Below are 9,650 nucleotides of genomic sequence, written 5' to 3'. Positions count from 1 at the left end.
CAGACAGTAGAATGTTTCCATTGTTCACTCAGACAGCAGAGGGTTTCTATTGTTCACTCAGGCAGTAGAATGTTTCCATTGTTCACTCAGACAGCAGAGGGTTTCTATTGTTCACTCAGACAGCAGAGGGTTTCTATTGTTCACTCAGGCAGTAGAATGTTTCCATTGTTCACTCAGACAGCAGAGGGTTTCTATTGTTCACTCAGACAGCAGAGGGTTTCTATTGTTCACTCAGGCAGTAGAATGTTTCCATTGTTCACTCAGACAGCAGAGGGTTTCTATTGTTCACTCAGGCAATAGAATGTTTCCATTGTTCACTCAGACAGCAGAGGGTTTCCATTGATCACTCAGACAGCAGAGGGTTTCCATTGTTCACTCAGACAGTAGAATGTTTCCATTGTTCACTCAGACAGCAGACGGTTTCCATTGTTCACTCAGACAGTAGAACGTTTCCATTGTTCAGTCAGACAACAGTATGTTTCCATTGTTCACTCAGACAGCAGACGGTTTCCATTGTTCACTCAGACAGTAGAATGTTTCCATTGTTCAGTCAGACAACAGAATGTTTCCATTGTTCACTCAGACAGCAGAGGGTTTATATTGTTCACTCAGACAGCAGAGGGTTTCCAGGGTGATAACAGAAAAGAGGACAGGCTGCTGATTACAGCAGAGAGGACAGGCTGGTGATGACAGCAGAGAGGGCAGGCTGGTGATGACAGCAGAGAGGACAGGCTGGTGATGACAGCAGAGAGGACAGGCTGGTGATGACAGCAGCGATTACAGGCTGGTGGTGACAGCAGAGAGGACAGACTGGTGATGACAGAAGAGAGGACAGGCTGGTGATGACAGCAGAGAGGGCAGGCTGGTGACGACAGCAGAGAGGACAGGCTGGTGATCACAGCAGAGAGGACAGTCTAGTGATGACAGAAGAGAGGACAGGCTGGTGATCACAGCAGCAATTGCAGGCTGGTGATGACAGCAGAGAGAAGAGTCTAGTGATGACAGAAGAGAGGACAGGCTGATGATGACAGCAGAGGGGGCAGGCTGGTGATCTCAGCAGTGTTTACAGGCTGGTGATGACAGCAGAGAGGGCAGGCTGGTGATGACAGCAGAGTGGACAGGCTGGTGATAACAGCAGAGAGGACAGGCTGATGATGACAGCAGAGAGAACATGCTGGTGATAACAGAAGAGAGGACAGGCTGGTGATGACAGCAGAGAGGGCAGGCTGGTGATGACAGCAGAGAGGGCAGACTGGTGAACCTGCACTACTCATTTCTATCAGCTGCAATCTCTTTGATGAGGGGATTCTGTAGATTAACCAACGCACAACAGATTAACCAACGCATAACAGACCTACATCAGCACATCAGCGTGGCCTCTGAGATAAGCTGGGATAAATCTGAGGATTCTGAAATCCTTCAATCTTGCATTTTCCCTTTCGACATGGATCCGATTCCTTGCAATCTGCTTCCCCGTTTTGACTTCAGTCTCTGTGAAGTTTCCATGACATAGGAAGGGAGGTATGTTCACCGAAACTCCCCCTGGCAATATTCCTTGGATGACAAAGCCTTTGTCAGCCAAGATTACATCTCCAGACTTAAAATGATCCAACACTCCACTCTCCTGCACAATAGCCACATCGGACACATCGGAAACAAATTGCTACGTCGGTACAGTCAATGACCATTCTACAATTTTTAAACACTTCAAAAGAAGCAGGGATACATGTTGCATTCTTCTCTTTGCTTGGAACTGTGGTTATGATGTTTTCAAAAAACAGCTTATGGAGCACATGAATGTGAGTGATGGTCACATTACTAGTGGTGTTAGTGCTACAATGGACAAGACTGACCAAGTGCAAATTAATTTAGTTCTGACAACTTCATGAGGGCAATAAAAACTTGGTTCTCAAGAGACAGCCCCTGTGGCCTCCAACCAATGGAATCTTCAAAACGCTGAATATAACCGACAACAGTTAGGAGGATGTTCTTGTCAGGTAGTCCAGTCTCTATCCTAATTACGTCATCTGACAGTAGAGAAGCAGAGTACCTCTCCCGGAAATACCCCTGCTTATCCTTTAAGGCCTTCAACTCCATTTGAGTTTCCTCTAGAATGATACCCTGAACAATGGATGGCAACAAACCTGCATCAGTGGATGGCAGTGATGGGTTGTGGAAGTCAGAGCCCATGGAAGTGTTTGCCAGCTCTTCAGCCTCTGCTGTGCCAACACTTGCTTCCAGATGCACTGCTGGTTCTGCTGTGTCTGGCTTATCCGTTTTCCGGTTGAACCATACAGGTCCTGCGGCTTTGCCAGATGGAAAATGGCAGCTGCAAATCCTTGAGTCCCTAATATTAGGCCTCTTGTCAGCCCATCTGAAATACACTGCTCAAAAAAATAAAGGGAACACTAAAATAACACATCCTAGATCTGAATGAATGAAATAATCTTATTAAATACTTTTTTCTTTACATAGTTGAATGTGCTGACAACAAAATCACACAAAAATAATCAATGGAAATCCAATTTATCAACCCATGGAGGTCTGGATTTGGAGTCACACTCAAAATTAAAGTGGAAAACCACTCTACAGGCTGATCCAACTTTGATGTAATGTCCTTAAAACAAGTCAAAATGAGGCTCAGTAGTGTGTGTGGCCTCCACGTGCCTGTATGACCTCCCTACAATGCCTGGGCATGCTCCTGATGAGGTGGCGGATGGTCTCCTGAGGGATCTCCTCCCAGACCTGGACTAAAGCATCCGCCAACTCCTGGACAGTCTGTGGTGCAACGTGGCGTTGGTGGATGGAGCGAGACATGATGTCCCAGATGTGCTCAATTGGATTCAGGTCTGGGGAACGGGCGGGCCAGTCCATAGCATCAATGCCTTCCTCTTGCAGGAACTGCTGACACACTCCAGCCACATGAGGTCTAGCATTGTCTTGCATTAGGAGGAACCCAGGGCCAACCGCACCAGCATATGGTCTCACAAGGGGTCTGAGGATCTCATCTCGGTAACCTAATGGCAGTCAGGCTACCTCTGGCGAGCACATGGAGGGCTGTGCGGCCCCCCAAAGACATGCCACCCCACACCATGACTGACCCACCGCCAAACCGGTCATGCTGGAGGATGTTGCAGGCAGCAGAACGTTCTCCACGGCGTCTCCAGACTCTGTCACGTCTGTCACATGTGCTCAGTGTGAACCTGCTTTCATCTGTGAAGAGCACAGGGCACCAGTGGCGAATTTGCCAATCTTGGTGTTCTCTGGCAAATGCCAAGCATCCTGCACGGTGTTGGGCTGTAAGCACAACCCACACCTGTGGACGTCGGGCCCTCATACCACCCTCATGGAGTCTGTTTCTGACCGTTTGAGCAGACACATGCACATTTGTGGCCTGCTGGAGGTCATTTTGCAGGGCTCTGGCAGTGCTCCTCCTGCTCCTCCTTGCACAAAGGCGGAGGTAGCGGTCCTGCTGCTGGGTTGTTGCCCTCCTACGGCCTCCTCCTCGTCTCCTGATGTACTGGCCTGTCTCCTGGTAACGCCTCCATGCTCTGGACACTACGCTGACAGACACAGCAAACCTTCTTGCCACAGCTCGCATTGATGTGCCATCCTGGATGAGCTGCACTACCTGAGCCACTTGTGTGGGTTGTAGACTCCGTCTCATGCTACCACTAGAGTGAAACCACCGCCAGCATTCAAAAGTGACCAAAACATCAGACAGGAAGCATAGGAAATGAGAAGTGGTCTGTGGTCACCACCTACAGAACCACTCCTTTATTGGGGGTGTCTTGCTAATTGCCTACAAGTTCCACCTGTTGTCTATTCCATTTGCAAAACAGCATGTGAAATGTATTGTCAATCAGTGTTGCTTCCTAAGTGGACAGTTTGATTTCACAGAAGTGTGATTGACTTGGAGTTACATTGTGTTGTTTAAGTGTTCCCTTTATTTTTTTGAGCAGTATACAATGAAAATACTTAGTGACATACTTTTACATTAGTTATAATGTAGTTACTCTGCCTCCAGTCATCCCAACTGAAATACAATGAAAATACATGGTGACATACTTTTACATTACTTGTAATGTTAGGAGAAATGTATGATAGCTACACATGCCTACTGTGTTGTTTACATTTCAATGAATATAGTTGGCTAACTGTATACAAGATGAAAGCAACAAACACACGTATCATCATCTACTTGATTCATGTTGTAGCAATGTAGCTAGCTATGATGAGAAAGTGAAACACATGACGATCATTAGCTTGCTAGGTACCGGCATGGGGCATGGGATAGCTGACTTACCTTATCATTCTGATCCATCGCTCTCTCATAGTTGTGCACTCAATAGCGATGGTTGTAGTCTGTTACAAAGCACTTGCCCATTTCTCCAACTCGTTTTCTAAATTGAAAACTTAGCTAGACTGCCAAAACACGGGATAGCTAGCTAGCTAAGAAGCTAATTGGTCAAATAACTAAAATAGAAGAAAGCAATCAAAAATAGAAACAAAAAAAATGGAACAGTATAAAAAAAAACATAAAATAAAATCTGAGTAATTACACTACATAGAATAATAAACAAATATGTTCAATATGTTCAAACAAAGTTTTGATTTGAGCGCAATTTCTAATAAGTGGAGATGTCCGAACAGCTATCCGCAAAAGGATATCCTTACTAATTAACACAGATCCAAGTTCTGTTTAGAGATCCATCAGCATCATTGCTGTAGGGTTAGCTGGAAGTTTCTGACTGGCGTGGAACTGTGACAACAGGCAGCCTGTCCGTGCTTGGCTCGATTGGATATGTAGTGATTTTCCCAACACTGCCAGTTACTTACATACACAGTCTTGTACCCAAAACCTTTTTTCAACTGACTAGTGTATTTTTTTGATTGAATTGGACATTCTTAATATAATGAGTAATCCATGAACGTCACGAGTTAATTGACACACGCAAATCCAAGGAAATAACAACTCTACTGAGCTATAACGACTACAGTGAATGGGTGAATTACTTTGCGGACAAGAAGGGTCCGCAAAGCTCCTCTATGTTCTCACCACTTTATTCGAGAGTTGAGCTTTTGGGTGCGTTCTTCTGCGCAGGTGTTGAAGACGCATGCCAGATCTTACAATGCCTGCATAGATATTTTACGTTTCAGATAACCACATTATGTTATAGCAATCTGTCAGTCGATGACACAGTCGATAACGTGGAAGAAAGAAACAGTATTTAGCTTTGTCAAATATAGAGAGTTTTTTTTAATCATCATTGCTACATAGCTGAGAAGTGTCCCAGTGGAAGCAGAGATTAATTTATCCATCAATAGATTTGTCATATCTTGCACACAGACCAAGTCACATAGAACATCTCTGGCACAGATTCAACTACGGGCTGAAGTCGGTTTATTTGCAGCTTCTTCACCGTTCTACCCAATGCAGCTTATTTTTCTTGTTTTTTTTTATTTGACATTTTTCACCACAAATAAAAATGTATTTCTTCCCAGCTCACACTGCTTTTAATCATAAAATGATCAGAGAATATCACAGATTCCCTCTCCAATATGAACACATTTAAATCCATGAAAAGGTATGTGAATAGAATAACAGTACAGTCATTCACCCCTATGCAGACTCCTCCACCAGTAAGACTTACCTGTCTAACAGAACACAGAGGGTGTTCTTTAATGGAAGCCTCTCCAACATAATCCAGGTAGAATCAGGAATTCCCCAGTGTAGTTGTCTAGGCCCCTGACTTTTTTCAATGTTTTCTAACAACATGCCACTGGCTTTGAGTAAAAACAGTGTATCTATGTATGCTGATGACTCAACACTATACCCGTTAGCTACTAAAGAGAGCAAACATGAATCATTTTCATGTCAATCTTTCCTGGCTCAAAGTAGAGGCGAGATTGACTTCATCGCTACTTGTATTTGTGAGAGGTATTGACATGTTGAAAGCACTGAGCTGTCTGTTTAAACGACTTGCACAGAGCTCAGACACCCGTGCATGCTGCACAAGGCATGCCAGCAGAGGTCTCTTCACAGTCCCCAAGTCCAGAACAGACTATGGGAGGTGCAGAGTACTACATAGAGACATGACTACATGGAACTATATTCCACATCAGGTGAATCCTTTGATATACTTCCTGATTTGATATACAGTGAGGGAAAAATGTATTTGATCCCCTGCTGATTTTGTATGTTTGCCCACTGACAAAGAAATGACCAGTCTATAATTTTAATGGTAGGTTTATTTGAACAGTGAGAGACAGAATAAGAACAAAACAATCCAGAAAAACGCATGTCAAAAATTGTATAAATTGATTTGCATTTTAATGAGGGAAATAAGTATTTGACCCCTCTGCAAAACATGACTTAGTACTTGGTGGCAAAACCCTTGTTGGCAATCACAGAGGTCAGATGTTTCTTGTAGTTGGCCACCAGGTTTGCACACATCTCAGGAGGGATTTTGTCCCACTCCTCTTTGCAGATCTTCTCCAAGTCATTAAGGTTTCGAGGCTGACGTTTGGAAACTCGAACCTTCAACTCTCTCCACAGATTTTTTATGGGATTAAGGTCTGGAGACTGGCTAGGCCACTCCAGGACCTTAATGTGCTCCTTCTTGAGCCACTCCTTTCCTGATTTGGCCGTGTGTTTTGGGTCATTGTCATGCTGGAATACCCATGCACGACCAATTTTCAATGCCCTGGTTGAGGGAAGGTTCTCACCCAAGAATTGTCCCTTTGATGTGGTGAAGTTGTCCTGTCCCCTTAGCAGAAAAACACCCCAAAAGCATAATGTTTCCACCTCCATGTTTGACGGTGGGGATGGTGTTCTTGGGGTCATAGGCAGCATTCCTCCTCCTCCAAACACAGTGAGTTGAGTTGATGTCAAAGAGCTCCATTTTGGTCTCATCTGACCACAACACTTTCACCCAGTTGTCCTCTGAGTCATTCAGATGTTCATTGGCAAACTTCAGACGGGCATGTATATGTGCTTTCTTGAGCAGGGGGACCTTGCGGGCGCTGCAGGATTTCAGTTCTTCACGGCGTAGTGTGTTACCAATTGTTTTCTTGGTGACTATGGTCCCAGCTGCCTTGAGATCATTGACAAGATCCTCCCGTGTAGTTATGGGCTGATTCCTCACTGTTCTCATGATCATTGCAACTCCACGAGGTGAGATCTTGCATGGAGCCCCAGGCCAAGGGAGATTGACAGTTCTTTTGTGTTTCTTCTATTTGCGAATAATTGCACCAAATGTTGTCACCTTCTCACCAAGCTGCTTGGCGATGGTCTTGTAGCCCATTCCAGCCTTGTGTAGGTCTACAATCTTGTCCCTGACATCCTTGGAGAGCTCTTTGGTCTTGGCCATGGTGGAGAGTTTGGAATCTGAATGATTGATTGCTTCTGTGGACAGGCGTCTTTTATACAGGTAACAAACTGAGATTAGGAGCACTCCCTTTAAGAGTGTGCTCCTAATCTCAGCTCATTACCTGTATAAAAGACACCTGGGAGCCAGAAATCATTCTGATTGAGAGGGGGTCATATACTTATTTCCCTCATTAAAATGCAAATCAATTTATAACATTTTTGACATGCGTTTTTCTGGATTTTTGTTGTTATTCTGTCTCTCACTGTTCAAATAAACCTACCATTAAAATTATAGACTGATCATTTCTTTATCAGTGGTCAAATGTACAAAATCAGCAGGGGATCAAATACATTTTTCCCTCACTGTACCTCTATACGGGAATTACAGCTTTTGTTTAACATCTGGAATTTCATTTTCATAACCTATAGAACTATTCTATTTGTAGCTTTTTTACTGTCCATCAAAAAAAATCTATATTCCACTCAGTACCTCTCCTTTGTATTTCAGGTAACTGATGTGGAACAGATAAAACAATTGAAAATACACCTTACGGAACAGTGGGGGGCTGTGAAGCAACACAAACATATGGATAGACGCATGCATGATAACATACAAACTTTATACATGTACACATGGGTTTTATGTTGTAGATATGTGGTAGTGGAGTACGGGCCTGAGGGTACACACTTAGTGTGTTGGCAGCAGCTAATGGGGATCCATAATACGCAATGCCCCAGTCCTAATTCCCATGCCTCAGGCCTCTACCACACACACACCCAAACACACCTCAGCCTTGTTACCCATCCCATAAACATGTTCATATATTTTGAGACTCATCCATAGAAATAGCCGAAATGGCTCATAGATCTCCTGTTTCTGTAGCGTGAGGCAGCTTGATGTATAAGTACACCCCCTGGACAGGATGCTTGTTTATCACAGGGCCTTAACCCCAATCTATCTCCTTAATGCAGAGTGCCATGCAGAGACACACCGGTTCACATTTTTACAGTTTTTGGTATGACTCGGCCCCGAGTTACATTGTAGCTCACATGGGACTGGACATTACAATGCCAGTGTGATGAAGAAAGGGGAAGAATCTGACCTTTAAGAGGTTTAGCACGTTGAGTATAGCACATTGAGTATGACATTCACCCCTATTGTATGTTCAGTCCCCAGGCCCGACTCGAATCTTGGCCTGCTAACAGAATCAGTAGGTTCCAGCCCATTACTTCAGTCTTATGAATTGCTAATAAAGCCCAGGTCTACTCTGTGTTTGTGTGGTGGTGTTTTGACCTCAGACGCCAGACCTCACTGGTCTTTCTTAATTTTGTAATTGTTTTATTAAACCTTTATTTAACCAGGTAGGCCAGTTGAGAACAAGTTCTCATTTAACAACTGCGACCTGGCCAAGATAAAGCAAAGCAGCGTGACAAAAACAACAACACAGAGTTACACATAAACAAACGTACAGTCAATAACACAATAGAAACATCTATGTACAGTGTGTGCAAATGTAGAAGAGTATGGAGGAAAGTCAATAAAAAGGCCATGGAGGCAAAACAATTCAAATTTCGCATTAACACTGGAGTGATAGATGTGCAGATAATAATGTGCAAGTAGAGATACTGGGGTGCAAAAGAGCAAGAGGATAAGTAACAAAATGGGGATGAGGTAGTTGGGTCGGCTATTTACAGATTGGCTCTGTACAGGTACAGTAATCGGTAAGCTGCTCTGACAGCTGATGCTTAAAGTTAGAGAGGGAGATATAAGACTCCAGCTTCAGTGATTTTTGCAATTCTTTCCAGTCGTTGGCAGCAAAGAACTGTAAGGAAAGGCAGCCAAAGTAAGTGTTGGCTTTGGGGGTGACCAGTGAAATATACCTGCTGGAGTGTGTGCTACGGGTCTGTGTTGCTATGGTGACCAGTGAGCTGAGATAAGGTGGGGCTTTACCTAGCATAGACTTATAGATGACCTGGAGCCAGTGGGTTTGTCGACGAATATGAAGTGAGGGCCAGCCAACGAGAGCATACAGGTCACAGTGGTGGCTAGTATATGGGGCTTTGGTGACAAAACAGATGGCACTGTGATAGACTACATCCAATTTGCTGAGTAGAGTGTTGGAGGCTATTTTGTAAATGACATCGCCGAAGTCAAGGATCGGCAGGATAGTCAGTTTTACGAGGGTATGTTTGACAGCATGAGTGAAGGATGCTTTGTTGCGAAATAGGAAGCCGATTCTAGATTTAACTTTGGATTGGAGATGCTTAATGTGAGTCT

This window comes from Salmo trutta, chromosome 8 (genome assembly GCF_901001165.1).
Source record: "Salmo trutta chromosome 8, fSalTru1.1, whole genome shotgun sequence".
Taxonomy (NCBI): Eukaryota; Metazoa; Chordata; class Actinopteri; order Salmoniformes; family Salmonidae; genus Salmo; species Salmo trutta.
The sequence above is the reverse complement of the archived record's forward strand: the minus strand, read 5'-3'. Positions refer to the sequence as shown.